Raw genomic sequence first — 16552 nt, forward strand, 5'->3', positions numbered from 1 at the left:
ACTTCAAACCTTCACTAGTTTTTTTTTTTTCAGCTTTTATTCTCTGATTGTTCTTTTCTTGCTGGTTCCTCCTTTCGTCAATGATGCAGTATTTTCTCTTAGAATATTTTAATTAGTTTCTTTGACATTTTCTTCTGTTCTATCATTCTGTTTCTTAGCACTCCTGGTTTTTTTTTTTTTCGTTGGTGACTTTCCTCAAATGCATAAAGATCCTTGGCTGTCATTCATATTTAAAGGACATTAAAAGCTGATTAAAAGCTCTGAGTATGAAGGCAGTGCTCTTGGTCTGTTGGTGGTCTACACTCTAGAAAGTTGGTAATTGTTACAGTCTTTCTCTAGGTTAGTCAGTTTGGGGTCCTTTTCTGGAGAAAGTCTAGCATCTCCTGTATGAAGCTGCTGCTATTTCCAGAGTTTTACCAAAGAAAGAGGTTTTGGGTCTCCTTAGACTTTCACATAACCCTCCGGTTTTAGTTTTATCTACTTCTATGTCTGTTTAAGTCCAGAGTCTCTTGAGTTTAGGTTTTTTCAGAAACAATGCCTTCTGATTTCTGAAGAATGGGAAGTCATTGACTACGCTAAGTGGAGTTGGAGACCTGGAATTCTGATAGTTCCAGGTATCTTCCAGTCCTGAATCTTTCTGAGGTTCTGTGAGAATTGGCTTGCTTCTTATCTGTAATGACTTAAATTTAATATTCCTCACCTCATTTATCATTCCTTTTTCCCCTCTCTTTATGTATTATGGTTTAGGATTACAGTTTTCTAACTTCGTCAAAGAGGATGTTTGTTTTTCTTCCTATTTAGGAGTGATTGGAGGCACAAAGGTCTTTACTCTGATATTTTGATTTCAGGAGTTCCCCTCCCCCTTTAATAACCACACTGTTCTGTAGCTCTTCCGCTTCCTCCTCACTGTGTCTGCTGATCTATTCATATTGGTGCCTGCAGATCTGCATCATTCATTTTAATAGCTGTATAGTATTCACAAAATGCTTACTATAATTTATGTAATCATTCCCCTTAATGAATATTTTGGTTGTTTCTAGGTTTTGCTTTCATGAACATTGCTGTAAGGAATATTCTTTAACCTACTTTATGGTAAATTTTTACAAACATATCTCTATAATAAATTCCTAATTGTGGGATTGCATAGTCTAAAAATATGTCATTTTAAATTTTGAATCAGATTGTCAGATTGTCTTCTGGAAAGTTTACATTCCCACCAATAACCTAAGAGTGCTATCTTTGCAATAGAGGGTTTCATCAAGCTTAATTTTTTTTCAATCTGTTAAGTGAAAAATGGGAATGTATCATTGTTTTTATTTGCATTTTTAAATTATTTCCTCAAGCTTATTATCTATTTAAACTTTTTTTCTGCAGACTCTGTATTTGTAATGTTTTCCTATTCATCTTTTTCTTACTGATTTGTCTGAGCTATTTGTAAATCACACACACACACGACAATTAGTCCTCTGTCAAATGTGTTGCAAATATATCTTTCCAGTTTGCCAAATCTTACAATTTGGTTTATGGTACTTCTGCCGGACCAAAATCTTTGACTTTTTAGTCATATTTATTCATCTTTTTCTGTATGGCTTCTTGGTATCATTGCAGTAATAATATAAATGAACCATAGTTTTCCTTTATGTAAACAGTAATCAATTATATAATGGAAGAGAAGAACCCATTCACAAGATTAACAAAAAGATCACTTATCTAGAAATAAACTTAATGTAACCATGGCAGAACTTACATGAAAAAATCTTCCGAAACTCTACTGAGAAGGCAAAGATTTCTTGGAGAGGACGCGAAAGCACTAATCATAAAAGAAAATTAGATAAATAGGACTTTATCAAAATTAAAATTTTTGCTCATCAAAAGACATCAGGAAAATGAATAGACATGCCAGTATTCTCAGTAATTATAAGTGACAAAAAAACTTATATCCAGAGTATATAAAGAACCTCTGAAATCAACATTAAAAAAATCAACTACCTAATATAAAAAGGGATAAAAAAGACTCAAACAGATATTTCACAGAAGATATACAAATGGCCAATAACCACATGAAAAGATTTTCAGCATTGTTAGTCATCATTAAATGCAAATTAAATGTTTGAATTTCTTTTTGCATATGCATTTTGCATAAAATGTATTAATTTGTAGAGCTCCTACTGCATACCCATTAGAACAGCTAAAATTAAAAAACTGATAGTATTAAATAGTTATGCTAAAATTAAAAAACTGATAGTGTTAAATAGTTATGAGGATATAGAGCAACTGGAACTCTTGGTTATTGTTGGTAGGAATGCAAAATTGTCAACCACTTTGCAGAACTGGTAGGCAGTTTCTTATAGAGATAAACATAACACTTAGTGAATTCAGACCAGGTTTGATGGTTTGCTAGGAAGACTCAGAAGACTCAGCATGTAGTCATACTCATGGCTGTGGTTTATTACAACTAAAGGATACAAAGCACAGTCAGCAAAGGAGAGGGTGCCTGGGGAGAAATCCAGGGGAGACTAGGCACAAGCTTCCACGGCTCCTCCCTCTCCCAGTGGAGTCACACAAGGTACACTTAATTCCTCCAGCCAGGAGTTGTGAGAGCATGGGTGAAATGTAGCCAGCCAGGAAAGCTCGTTAAACATTTATTGCACAAGCATTGTAGTAGAGGCTGATCCTTGTGCCCAACGCATACCCAAATCCAGAAGGAAAACAGATATTCAACATGACCCATGTTGTTTTCGTAAACAGTTTAGGCACAGTGAGCCAGTCTTATCAGTTAGGGGGTAGGAGTCTGCTCAAAATTTAAGATCCAAGTTCCCAGACACTAATCTAGGGCCAGCTTTGCAAGCAGGTCTTTTTTTTTTTTTTTTTTTTTTTGAGGAAGATTAGCCCTGAGCTAACTACTGCCAATCGTCCTCTTTTTGCTGAGGAAGACTGGCCCTGAGCTAACATCCGTGCCCATCTTCCTCTACTTTATATGTGGGACACCTACCACAGCATGGCCTTTGCCAAGCGGTGCCATGTCTGCACCTGGGATCCAAACTGGGGAACCCTGGACTGCTGAGAAGCGGACCGTGCGAACTTAACCACTGTGCCACCAGGCCGGCCCCAAAAGCAGACCTTTTTAAGGATAAGCAGTTAGTCTGCACAGCATACAACCCAGCATTTTACTCCTAAGTATTTACCAAGAGAAATAAAAGTGTATGTCCACTACAACAAAAGCAAAAAAAAACTGATGTAAGAATGTTCCTAGCCAAAATTGGCAACATCCCATATATTCAACAACTGGAGAAGGGATAAACAAGTTGTAATATATTTTGAAATACTACTTAGTAATTAAAAAGAACTAATTACTGATACATTAACAGCATAGATAAGTTTCAAAATAGTAAGTTAAGCAGAGAAAGCCAAACACAAAAGAGCATACACTGTGTGATTTGATTTATATGAAGTCAAGAACCAGCAAAACGAATCTACAATTACAGAAATTAGAATGTGACTAGGGGCAGAGAAAGAAGTTCATTGGAAAAGAGCATGAGGAAATGTTCTGGGATAATAGAAATGTTCTATATCTCATTTTGTGTGGTGGTTATATGGATGTAAAAAGTCAGAAGTCATCGCACTTAACACTTAAGATATGTGCAGTTCATTGTATGTTAATTATAGTTCAATTAAAAAGTAACTACTGCGGAACATTGGAAAATAGACTTAGATAAGTGGAAGTGCATACTTGGTTAGGAAGAATTTCTTGTAAAAATGTCAGTTCTCCCTAAATTAAAATACATCAAAGTGTTCTCAATCAAAATACCAACAAGTTTTGCTTTGATCTTTGTTTTTGAACTTAACAAAATGATTCTAAAGTTCATCTGGAATTATAAGCCAAGTTTAATGAGACTGAAGGTACTGTAGGGAAAGCATTCGGGCTGAATTTAAAGGAGAAGTATGATTGAAATGGCAACGAATGAGAATAGAGGTGGAAGATAGATCATGGACCCTATTTACAAAGGCAAAGAAAACTGTAAAGGGAAAAGATTGATCCAAAATAAGGTTAGAGCTTGGAGTGTGGAGGAAAAAAGAGTAAGGGCAGAGCATAGTTTTAATGGTGAGGCTTTGAGTTTGGCCTATGTTCTGTAGATAGTAGAGATTCACCATGTTATTTTAATTGAATAGGGGTGTAATTAGATGTATGTTTTAGGTAGCCATTTGTAGTGACACTGTGATAATGAATTGGGGAGGGGAGAAATGGAATAGGTGTGCTTTCAGGGCTTTTTGCCTTAGTTCATACTGCCCTTTTAACCTCCTGTGCCCTTCTCTTTATTCTGTACCTGTCAGAAATCCTTTTCATTCAGTAAGTGCCTCTCCCTTAAATACACACACACACACACACTTTCTCCTGTAATTACTACAGTCCACCTTGTAGATTGTAAAGTGATAGAGGTCGGACTCTGTCGTTCTCACCTTTGTTTATATATGTATATGAATCATTTTTGTCCTCTTTGCCATCGCCTGTTCCTTCACTTTCATTGCCAGTGTGTTACAGATGGCAGTGCTTAATGAATGCTTGTTGAATTAAGAGACAAATCAGTGTCCCGTATGAGAACTCATTAGGATCTAATGGTCGCAGAGAAGATGGCAAAAAAAAAGAAAAAAAGTGATGAATTTGAGGTGATTTAATGAATAGTGGTGACATCATGCAAGAGGAGTTGATAACTCCACAGGTTCTAACCTTGGAGATTGAGAGAGTGATGATGTCATGAAAAATGCCCACGTTTGAGTAATAAGCAGAATAAGAGGTGCCAAGAAAAGAAGCAATTAAAAGAGGCCAGAAAAATGTCATAGAAAGATTATTCTTACTTTTTATTGGGGAAAAACTTTAAATCATTTGTAACATCAATAATTCCTTACCTTTGTAACTTTTAATTATGAAGATTTTTAAGATGAGATATAGCATATGAACCTGAGAACTTTCTAACATTTAACATTATGGAACCATCCACTTTTAGAAGGTTCTGTCTGTATATTCTAGTGATTTTGTAATAGATGCTCAAATAGTGAGGGAGAGGTAGGGGCGTATGAGCCCTTGTGTATGTGTCGATATTTTGTCCTGGGAAAATGACATCCTGACAGGACAAAAGAACAAAAGAGCAGTGCTGAAAATAGCTAGACTAAGGGTTGTTTTTCTGTCACCACATACCAGATATGGAGAGTAGTAAAAGCAGACAGATGGATGGTTCTACTAGTTTTGGAATGTTCGAATAAAGAAAAGAAACATTCTGTTCCTTTGATTCAGAAGAGGAATTTCTAGGCTAAATTACTGGTTTCAGTAATAAGTTTTATATTCTGACCAAAGAAACATTATTTTTTTACCCTGGGAGTAATGACTCATGCTTTTCTCAGAATTCTGCTTTTGTGGAAAGTAAAGTGCAGTCATAAATACAGCACTGTTATTTGAATCTTAGTGCTAATGATACTATTGCAAGTAGACTAGTGATGGGTAAGAACACTAGTATTGTTAAGCCAGTTGTAACAGAGGAACCAAGCACGTTTTAATTAGTCGATTCCTAGAGATATGAAAGCAGATTTTTAAGAAACTAGTAAGCTAATTATTGTGACTGTTAATTATGCTATAAAAATAGAACCCGTACTTCCATCTTTTTAAAAAAAAATACTTCATCATTTTGAGGGCTTTGTGACAGAATGTAAATTTCTGACTTCCAATATTGACAGTGGAGGTACTTTAAAGAATTTTTTCTGTGCCTTTTTTTCTTATACCCCTCAAAATTGGCATGAAATTGTCAAATTATTATCACATAGACCATAAAGCAACTATCAAATAATAGAGATTATTAGTATTGACTAGATGAAGTTTAAAGGTAAAACTAAAACTGAAACATAAACTTTTCTCTTGCAATTTAAGAAATAGAGATTTGAGTGTTCTCTTTATGTATCATACTAGACGCTCTCACTGGATTTTCACTACGTCAGGATTCTCCATCATGTATCCATCCCTGCGGTAACCGTTATTGGGCACATACGCAGAAGTCTCTGTTCATGTCTCTCTCCAACCTGGGAACTTTCCCTTATCTCTTCACTCTAGTCTTTGCAATTACTCCCTTTCTTGAGGTACTACTCCCTGGTGAAGGTTTAGCTTTTTAGCTCTTCAAGTTCCCTTTTTCAGACTTTCTTATAACTCCCTCTGTGCCTTTGTTTTAATTTCGGCAAAATTAGCTAATGCATCATAATGTGTGAAGCAGTGGGATAATAGTTTACTGACTTATGTTAAATAACCAGTTTAAAAGTTTCTTGTCAGTAGATACATTTTACAAGGAAGCACTTTAACTTGTTAAATTATTATAGGGTAATTTATTGTTTAACAGTATGCCTCAGGTGGTCACTGGAGGACATTTTGAGCATCGATGAATAAAAATGGAAGTATTCTACTTACCACTTCTGTTGCTGTTTTTACACAATTACACTCATTTCAGTTTGTCATTCTCATTGCTCTCATTTTAAGATATACTAATTATAATTTCCCAGATACTTAGTACATTGTACTATATCAAGTATAAGTGAATGGTAAATGTTTGAAAGGGCAAAGTAAAGACCAGCTACTAATACTTCTCTGCCATCATTAAATGGATTCTGAAGTACCTTTCACATATTGTATTGGCTAAAAAGATTGATTTTTTTTTTTTAAATATCTGTGCTTATGTAACTCCACATTGTTGTTGCTATCACTTGTAGGTCTGCTTCTCTTCCCATCTTGGCTAGGCGATGCTTATACTGAAATTCAGCCACCCTCTTGTGATTGCGCTTGTGGGAAATCTGTGTTCCTTTGCTTACCAAACAGCTATCCTGCACTACTTCAAATTTTGCTTTGGTGAAATAGGCCTTTTACCAGAGATCAAATACTGAAGTATTTTAAATCACTATTAAAGCTTGTCAATAATTACTTGCAGTGGAGTATTACACCGTTTAGTGTAATGCTAAAGTATTCTGTTATTGGCAGAAAATGGAGCAAATGGCAAGTGATTACATCAGAATATAATGTTACTGTTTGGTCTTTATCACTGAAAAAGCAGTTTTTTAAATCAGATTTCTGCTGTGTTTCATGTCTTTGATCCAGTGTTGTAACATCCCTCATGAAGTGTATTCTTACCTATGGATAGAATTGGCTATTAGTCACTGAACAAATAATACAATATCTTACATTCTTATAGTTTGAAGAAAATGGAACACATTTGCAGGTAGCTCTGTATGGGTTTATCTGATTAAAACTGGAGAATACTTGTTTTGGCCAATAAATTTGACGTATGAAATGAGCAGATAAAGAATAGACATTAAGTTGGGGCCAGCCTGGTGGTGCAGCGGTTAGGTTCACATGTTCTGCTGCGGTGGCCTGTGGTCCACCAGTTTGGGTCCCAGGTGCAGACCTACACACCACTTGGCAAGCCATGCTTTGGCAGGCATCCCACATATAAAGTAGAGGAACATGGGCACAGATGTTAGCTCACAGCCAGTCTTCTTCAGCAGAAAGAGGAGGATTGGCGGCAGATGTTAGCTCAGGGCTAATCTCCCCCCCCCCCCCCCAAAAAAAAATAGACATTAAGTGATCAGCTTAAGTGAAATTTAGTGAAATAAAATTTTAATGTACTGTACGTTCTATGCTTTCTATCTATTTATAAGAATACCACTAATATATCAATAGATACGGAGTAAGAGGAAGTACTTGAAATGATTACACTAAGGGCCTCTAAGAAAGAAAATCAGTTCAAGGACAAAGGGTGAGGTTGTGATATTACGGCAAAAGGATAAAAATGGCGAAGGTAGATAAATAACTAGACAAAAATGTCAGGGCCCTAAGTATTGATATGACAACCAAGAATACTCAACACATCTGGAGCCAGATTTTCCCAGTCTAATCTAATCCTGGTTGTATATTACTTTGTAAACTAAAATATGTTTTCTTGACACTGTATTACACTGGTGCTTAATTATGTAATGCATCCATTAGGGGCTTTCCCTTGGGATGAATGAAGCTAAAAGCAAAGTCTTCCTAGTATTTTTGCTAAAAGTTCCTTGGGTAGTACCTGTTCCCACAGAACATACTACTAAAATTGGAGTGACAACAGATAACATGACCCCTGTGCAAGGTTGATACACACAGTCAGAAAGTACTCTGTATTTTTAAGCTAATGTTTTTATTTGATTCACTTACCAGCAGGCTGTTTTCCTGCTACAGAGCAAATTGGTAGAGTTCATTTTTACTTCCTCCTTAGCCTGTCAGTACTGGCAGAATCACCACCACGATCACTGCAGCACAGTCTAGACCTTGTCATTCGATTTTGAAAATACTGTCCTTGCAGCGGCCAGTTACAGCAATGATATATGAATATCTGCATTGTTCATTATTTGTGCATGGTAGTATGTAATCATAGGCACAGACACTATAGCTGCAGTTTTATGACACCTGGCGTCAGGAAATAGGGAAACCTGTCGGAGACTATAGACCATAATGGAGCTTTATGATTGGCCTGCTTCCCCCAGATCAGTTTGGCCTTTTGGCAGATAACACAAATCTGTTAAGTTTGGAATGTTGAGTTGGCCAAAAATGAAAAGAATACTCTAAAGCAAAGAGACCTTCTATGAAATATATCTGCATGCAGTTAGGTGAGTATATTGTGTCTGCTAGTGCCCTCAAAGATGCTAGCTCTATCTTTATTAGACTCGACTAGATGGAAAGGTTACTATTTTGGCATTGGGGTTTTTTTTTTCTTTCTCTATGGACACAAACTACCTGTTCTGTGCAAGGAAGATAGAACTACTGGTTCCACTGAGAAACCTGTAGCTGACCCAGCTTTTGCTTTGTTTATAATGGCAGCATAAAGTTGGTATGTGAAGGTATATTTTCATCATTGTCAAGAAAGACCATAACGTTAATCAGTGATGTACTGACAAGTTCTAATGCATCTAGACACTAGAGGGGTACCACCAGAAGGAGTAATACTTGACTGAGAGTCCCAATAATAACTAAATTATGTCTTCATCCTATGACATAAAGATTAAGGTAGCTGTTCATTCTTGATGAAGAGAGAAAAAGACAAAGGGGAACAGTGTGAAGCAGGTGTTTTCCAAAAGGCCATCTACTCTCACCCATAGACGCAGGAAAACTTGAAAGAAGACTGTGAGGTATTCAAAGCCATGGAAAGGCTTATGAAGGCATTACACTATACCAGGAAGAAACAAAAATAACAGAGGGAAAGCCATCTGATAAACTTCAGGGAGATGTTGTCATTCCTCGTAGCTTATGGAAACATGTTGCCTTCTGCTTATTTATTACAGGTCTTCAAAAGAACCAAATCAAGTGAGCTGGAAGACACATGCTAGTGTTACCTTTTTCTAGATGTTCTCAATTTAATTAAGATGTTTAATCTAGATGTTCTTAAGCTCTTTAATAAATTTATCTAGCTCTGGTCCCTGGGTGATATAACATAGTCTTTTGTCTCTTCTTTCTCCTTAGATCATTAACAGCCAGGAAATAACTATTTTAGAAATCAGCTAAGTCCAGCATGGTGTTAGCTTCGTTAGGGCAAGAAGTTGTTTTTGGTGAAACCCCTAAGCTTTTGAAAGGAAAAGAGTTTTAATACTGACTTTAAGCGGAAAAGGAGAGTGCTTTTATAATTTTTTTCTTAAGTGAACCCATCAATCGAGAAAGGGACAATCAATGGTTGACATCATCTGTGTAATTCCAAGTAATAAATGGATTTTCATGAATTTCATTTGTAAAAGGGAATTACAAGGGACTGTGAGCCCTATTTTTTAGTTATCAGCAGTACTGAGTTTAATGATAAACTTTTACTTGTAAAAGGTTAAGCTTTCAGGAGCTTTTCTCTTTATGTTCCATGGGAGCTAAAATTCTTGCTTAGCAGGAAATTGGAATAACATTTCATGATCCCCTCTATACTTTGCATTTCTTTTATAGCAGGCCATGCTTTCTTGCTGGGATGGTCTTTTCATCGATCTCATATTGATTAAATTTTCATGGAGGCAATCAGGTATATAATTAGGCTTCTACTTTCACTGTATTGTTGAAGTATACTCTTGGTCCTTAAATGTAGATACAGCTGCCAAACTTAAATACCTTAGGGTTTTTTCTCTCTTTATATAAAAGATACTACTTTGTTACCATTTTATGGGGAAATTTATCTCTTTTCTCCTTAAAAAATTACCCTCCACATTATACCAAATTTACTTTAAGTATTGCTTCAGTATCTTACTAAATAAATAATGTAGTGGGGCCAGCCCGATGGCGCAGCGGTTAAGTACGCATGTTCCGCTTCTCGGCGGCCTGGGATTCGTCGGTTTGGATCCCGGGTGCAGACATGGCACCGCTTGGCAAGCCATGCTGTGGAAGGCGTCCCACATGTAAAGTGGAGGAAGATGGGCACGGATGTTAGCTCAGGACCAGGCTTCCTCAGCAAAAAAATGAGGACTGGCAGTAGTTAGCTCAGGGCTACTCTTCCTCAAAAAAAAAAAATAAATAAATAAACAAACAAATAAATGAATAAATAATGTAGTATCTAAATAGTATCTTAGTAAATGTAGGAGATGAGCCGTGTCATTGGTTTTTAGCCCAAAAAGATCATTCCTGCTTATTTCCAATCAATCCAAATATGATTAAAAGGCTTTTTTTTTTTTTTTTTTTTAATATGAAGAGAAAAATCACTAGTATGGTCTGTTTCGTTTCCCTTCACTTCTAGCTTTTTCTCACTGGTCATTATTGTTTTCAGTGCAAGAGCCAAAAATATTTGTAACCATGACTTTCCATGTTTAGTTCTGTTACTCACTGCAATTTCCCCCCTTTTTTTGAATAAGAAAACCAATGTAATCTCATGTGTAAACTTAAAGAAGTAGATTTTACAAATTATATATGGCATAATTCTAAAATAAGAATTTTTCTATGTATTTCTGTCTGCTTTTTTCTTATGTCTCTTGTTGACCTATGTTTGGTTGTTTTCTCTTGTGTTTTATCATTATTGATATATGGCAGATGTCCATTTGATGCTTACGCTCTGCTGGGAGTCCACACACTGAGTCAAACGGATATAGGCCTCATTCTTTAGGAATTTTGTGGTTCAGTAAGAATACAGAGGCAAATATAAAGATGAGGACAGAGACGTCTGTACAGATATCAAATATGTAAATAAAATATTCTGCATCAAAAATATGCATAAATATTCTTAAAATAATTTCAAAATAGTAATATCTACCATCTCCTTACAACAAGCCTGAAACAGTAAAGTTCTGGCACCTTTCTGGACACATGGATTTAGAGAGCATTGATCCAATAGATAAGAGAGAGGGACCCTTTATTGAATTTCCATGCTCCAAGCACTATGCTAAGGATTTTACATGTGTATCTCATTTAATTCTTATAACCTCGCTATGAGGTAGTAACGACATTTATTCACCTTGTGCAAATAGGGAATCTGCCTGAAAATTCCCCTCCTGAGGAAGTCTTGGGAATTGCAGAGTTCTCCCTAGGGTCATTAGAACTGAGGATGAGGGAACCGTGATCTGAAGGAAAGCAAAAATACTGGTTAGACAATTTCTGCTCCACGCTTAGAACTAGACTAGCTTTGTAGATGTTGTTCTCTTTGCCACTAAATACTGAATAATACCATAGCTGAAAAGATTTGGAGGTTTCCAAAATTTTCCAGGTCACTTGCTTATTCATTTGCTACAAGTATTAAGATGTTAAAGCTCAAGTCACTGGTTAGATTCTCTTTATGAATGTTTAGCTTTGTCCTTTTCTTTGGCCAGAAGGAGAGACCCTTAATCCCATCCACATGTATTACCAATGCTTGCCATTAGTCACAAGGTGGACCGATTAATAAAGAGGAATCGAACAATTAGAGCTACTACTCTTTTCTACTACTAGAAAAACAAGGCAAAATATTAATGTATTTTTCATTTGAAGTATTAGTCATTCTTTTAGTTCTGTATTTTGAAATTTTAATTTATCAAATACTGCCACCTTGATCTGAAAAAGTAAATGGGGTTTCTAGAGTTGCCTGATTTACAGTTTACTTCTGACTGCCTGCTGCTTGTTTTATGTGAAGGTATGATAATCTGCCTTGACTCCCTCACAAACATGAGAAAAGAAGTTATTTCCTGGAAAACTCTGTGTCACTGTGGAAGCATTTCTCTTGTTAAACTGTATGATATTATGAAATACCTCTTGTATTTTCCATATTAACTACATTTACCTTTCTTCATAATCCTATTTCTTTAACCTGCACCTCTACCTATTAATATTTAGTTTCCTTTTGAGCTTAAATTTTAAGAAATTTAATTTACCCTATCACACACTAAAATTTGAATTTTTAAAATTCAAATTGGGAAAATTACTGATTACATATTTTGAGATTTGGTATACCCATGTAAAATAGAAAATTTAAATTCATAATTTATCTAACAATCTAAGACCAAATATTTGTTAATCTATACTTCATTAATGGCTCTTGTGTTTGTTTACCACATTTCTGCTACTCATACTAGATTCTTTTAGCCCACCTTAATAAAGTCCTTGTTCATATTTACGGATAAACAAAAGTCTACACTGATAGACATTACTGACCTAGACTTTACTTGTCATTATTTCATTATTTTTAAAACTCCGTTAGCACAGACCCTTTCTAAACCCATCTATGGACATCATATTAGGGAACCCTTGTCTTAAATAATGCATTAAATCTCTGAAATGTATTTTGATAACACCTTTCATAGCACTGTGAATTTAATAGTGAAAATGAATTGCATCCCCTACTAAAGGAATTTGAATTTTCTACATACTGATCATGAGAACTTGATTTTCCACCCTGGAGTTAGGGTCTGTCTGAATCACTAAAGGAATGAGTTAAATCTCTTTTCTCATGGTCAGCTTGTAAAGGTCAGTGAAGGACAGCACTTTGAAAAATAGATAATATGCATCCTTCCAGAGCTAGTGTATATTACAGCTGTCCCTTTGGACTCACTCCAACAGCTCAGTGACTCTTAGAGGAAGCAAGTTTGAGAGGCCCTAACTGGGGCTCAGGAAAATTGTACTGGAAGGCACTTGCTTCCCATGCATATCCACTGCTGTGCAGTTTGTTTAAAATGATGCTTCTCATACCTCAAGTTCATTTGGTCTCTCAGGGCTTTTGATTTTCCTTTGTAAGATGTCTTCATCCATCTCTTTCTTGCTGTTATTGTTGCTGCGTTTCTTTGTTCAGGCCTTTGTTGCATTTTCCCTGGGATAATTTCAACAATTTAGTTTTCCTACTTACACCACTATGCTCTAGGACTATAGTTACCCAGAAAAAGGCCCTATCCTAGAAAAGTTCAGTCTAGCAGGAAGTCAACTATGAATGTAGATAATTTTAATGAGTGTATTAAGGTACAATTGTAGAAATCCATCCTTTTTTGTTTACTTCCTTGTTCTGGTATTAAAATTACTGTTGAAATTTACTGTGTTTGGGCAGGAGTCACTGAAAGTCTTGTGGTTCTTAGAAAGCCTGAACCTGCATTTATTTCTTGGTGAGGGTTTGTCTGCATTAGCACTCCAAGTGGGGAATATATTGCTCAGCAGGAGTAAAGACACCTTTCAGGATGAAATAAGCAGCAGAAATGAACAGTAGAAAATAGCCTCAGCCTCTCCATTGTCGCTTGACTTATTAGTGGAAAGTTTCTTAATTCATTGGGCAGTTCAATATTTTGAAAATTTTACGTGCACTCTTTCAGTCCAAGAAGACAATGACATTTTGAGAATTTGTTTTTCAACTCTTGAATTGAAAGCCTTCCTCCACTTCTGTTAATTAGACTGGTATTTCCAGATTTCATCATTTAGGGCAAGGGTATGGCCCAAACTATGGCCCAAAGAAGATGACGGTAAACTAACTCTCTTGAATCATCGTTAAAGGAATTTGGGGTAAAAAGACCTAGGGAAAATTCCAGTAGCTGTCGAGTATGTGGAGAGATGGAGAAGGCAAAACGAATGGAATGAAGAAGTTTAGGAAGAACAATGTTTAGGGATAAATTTACAAGTGCTCCACAAAAACTTCTGTGTTAGGTAGTGAGCTCCCAACAGTGAAAATATCCAAGTAAGTGACTTCTGAGATACTTTCCTATTCATGATTTTAACTTAACTGGCTTAAAATTAGTGCTTTTTTCTTTTTAAAGGACTTAAAAGTGTAAGATTCTGATTACAAAGACAGGGTTGGGGATGACTTATTAACCAATGTGCATTTAGAAAATTCTCCAGTTGATATCAGATAATTGTGATACCGTATCAGAGGTCAGCAAACTTTTTCTGCAAAGGGCAAGATAGTAAATATTTTAGGTTTTGCAGGCCACGTGGTCTCCATAGCACCTTCTCAGTGCTGCTGCTGTAGTACGAAAGCAGCATTAACAATATGTAAACAGTTTATTGGCTGTGTTCCAATTAAATTTTATTTATGAAAGAAAGTGGTGAGCTGGATTTGGCCTGTGGGTGGGCCGTAGTTTGACTACCCTTGCCTTAAATGATGACCATCCCCCCTCCTTGGGCTGCTAATGCAGACCAACCCTCATCAAGAAATAAATGCAGGTTCAGGCCTTCTAAGAACCAAAAGACTTTCAATGCCTACTGCCCAAACACAGTAAATTTTAACAATTTTAATACCAGAACAAGGAAGTAAACAAAAATCTCTGATGAACAAGGCATCTGTTTACATATTTTGTGCTCCTAAGCTCATACGGCAGAGGTTCTCATAATATCATTGGTCTCTTGGCCCTTAGTTTACAGACTGTTATAAAATGGTGGTCAAGTGTTGTTGCTGACTACTAGAAATGAATAACAGAAGAAGAGAAGGCTGCTGTCATCAGGCAGGCTGGCCACAGCTGAGAAGTGACCACTGACTGCTAGAAAACAAGGGATGGAGCATTTTAAAAAGCACTATCTCCACCCTGGGGTCGTTGGTTTAGGGCCAGAAATACCCTCAGACTCCTCAGTAATACTCAAGAGACTTCTACATTGTGTTTTAGTATAGCACAGGATTTGGTTTTATAATGAAGGATGTAGCTCCTCAAGAAAAGGGTAAATTATGAATTATATAGACTCTTTTAAGAAAACAGCACCACCCAATTGAAATAACTTATCATTAAATATATAAAAAATTAGGGTAGGCAAAACCAACTTATTTCCTAAGACTTCTGAATAGTTGTGATTTGTCAGTATGTGAATATTTAGTCCTCCCATTCTGAACTCAGAAACACAATAGAGTAGTTCCTTGACTCTTCAAGTGTTTTATTTTTGGCAAATATATTTTTGTGACCTCAAATCTGTAAATTGCGGAGATTTGTATTTTAAATATTAACTTTATAGTGATTTATTCCCCTGTATTGCTTTTCAAATAACTTCTTTTTCTTTGTAAATAGATTATGCACTTAAGATTGGGTAATTCCACCTTCTTTATCAACATTTAATTTTTTCTCTAGTGTAAAGGCACATTTATTTAAGATGTTATGTACTCTGATTTCTTACCTTTGGGGATTTCTCCAAATTGGGGGAATTAAGAAGATATAGTTTTTATACCTTTGTTTAATGTTTGATTATATCCTGTATTTGGAAAGCAAATTTTTAAAGAAATCTGAATTTTAAAATTGAGTAAAAATGTCGTGTTATTCTTTTGCTCACAATAGTTCAGACTCCCTTTTTCTTACAGTGTACTACATAAAATTTAAACTCCCTAGCATGGAGTCTGTCCACCTCTCTGGCCCCAGCCTGCCTCTCAACCTCCTTCCTTATCACACACCCTGCCTATTCCCATGTACTTCAGACTCAAGTAATAAAAGACAACTTGTGTTGCTGGTAACAGGCTGCGTTCTTTCATGGTCTGTGACTTGACACACACATTCTTGTGGCAGTCTAAACCACCCTCCTCATCTAGCTCTCCCCTGTCCAAGCTACCCCTTCTCTCTGAAATCCCGACTAATCCATAATATTCTACTTAAACTTTACCTCTCTGATGCCTTCCTTAACCTCTTCAGGCAGTTGGATATTTCCTGTGACTTTTCTAGGTTTATATTCTGTCTTGTAACAATTTTCCATTGTTAAAGTTGTTCCTGCGTCTTGTCTTTCCCCAGTTAGCTGTGAGTCCCTCAACAACTGAAGGGAAAGCATCTTATTTACCTTGTTTTCACAGCATATTCAATCTAGGGCCTGGCAGAAGCAGATATTTCTCCAAAACAAAGGATAGCAGGGGATTCTTCACACCTAAGCTGTAGGTACCTTACCATTGAAATAGGAATATTAGGAGTCTGGAGAACTAGAAGCAGCTGCAAGGGTACCAACATCCTAGCCGCTCAGTACAGTTCTAGAGTTGGTGAGCCTTGCATTACCAAGGCTACCTTCAAGTTTCAGCACTTGAAACTGGCACTTCTTTATGAAGCTCCTTATTTACTTAGCTCCCTCTATAAAAGAACCTAAACCCCTTTTTCCCATCCCTCTCTGGTGCCCGTCCTGGATAATTCA

At 36.3% G+C, this 16552-nt stretch overlaps 1 protein-coding gene and 1 pseudogene across 1 annotated transcript in view; both read left to right on the plus strand.

The window, feature by feature from the left end:
• PIK3CA (phosphatidylinositol-4,5-bisphosphate 3-kinase catalytic subunit alpha) overlaps window positions 1-16552 on the plus strand; it is a 72851-nt gene that overhangs the window by 21445 nt on the left and 34854 nt on the right. The gene's annotated exons all lie outside the window — the stretch shown is intronic.
• On the plus strand, window positions 8092-8189 carry LOC111769132 (U6 spliceosomal RNA; annotated as a pseudogene).

Source organism: Equus caballus, chromosome 19 (genome assembly GCF_041296265.1).
Source record: "Equus caballus isolate H_3958 breed thoroughbred chromosome 19, TB-T2T, whole genome shotgun sequence".
NCBI lineage: Eukaryota > Metazoa > Chordata > Mammalia > Perissodactyla > Equidae > Equus > Equus caballus.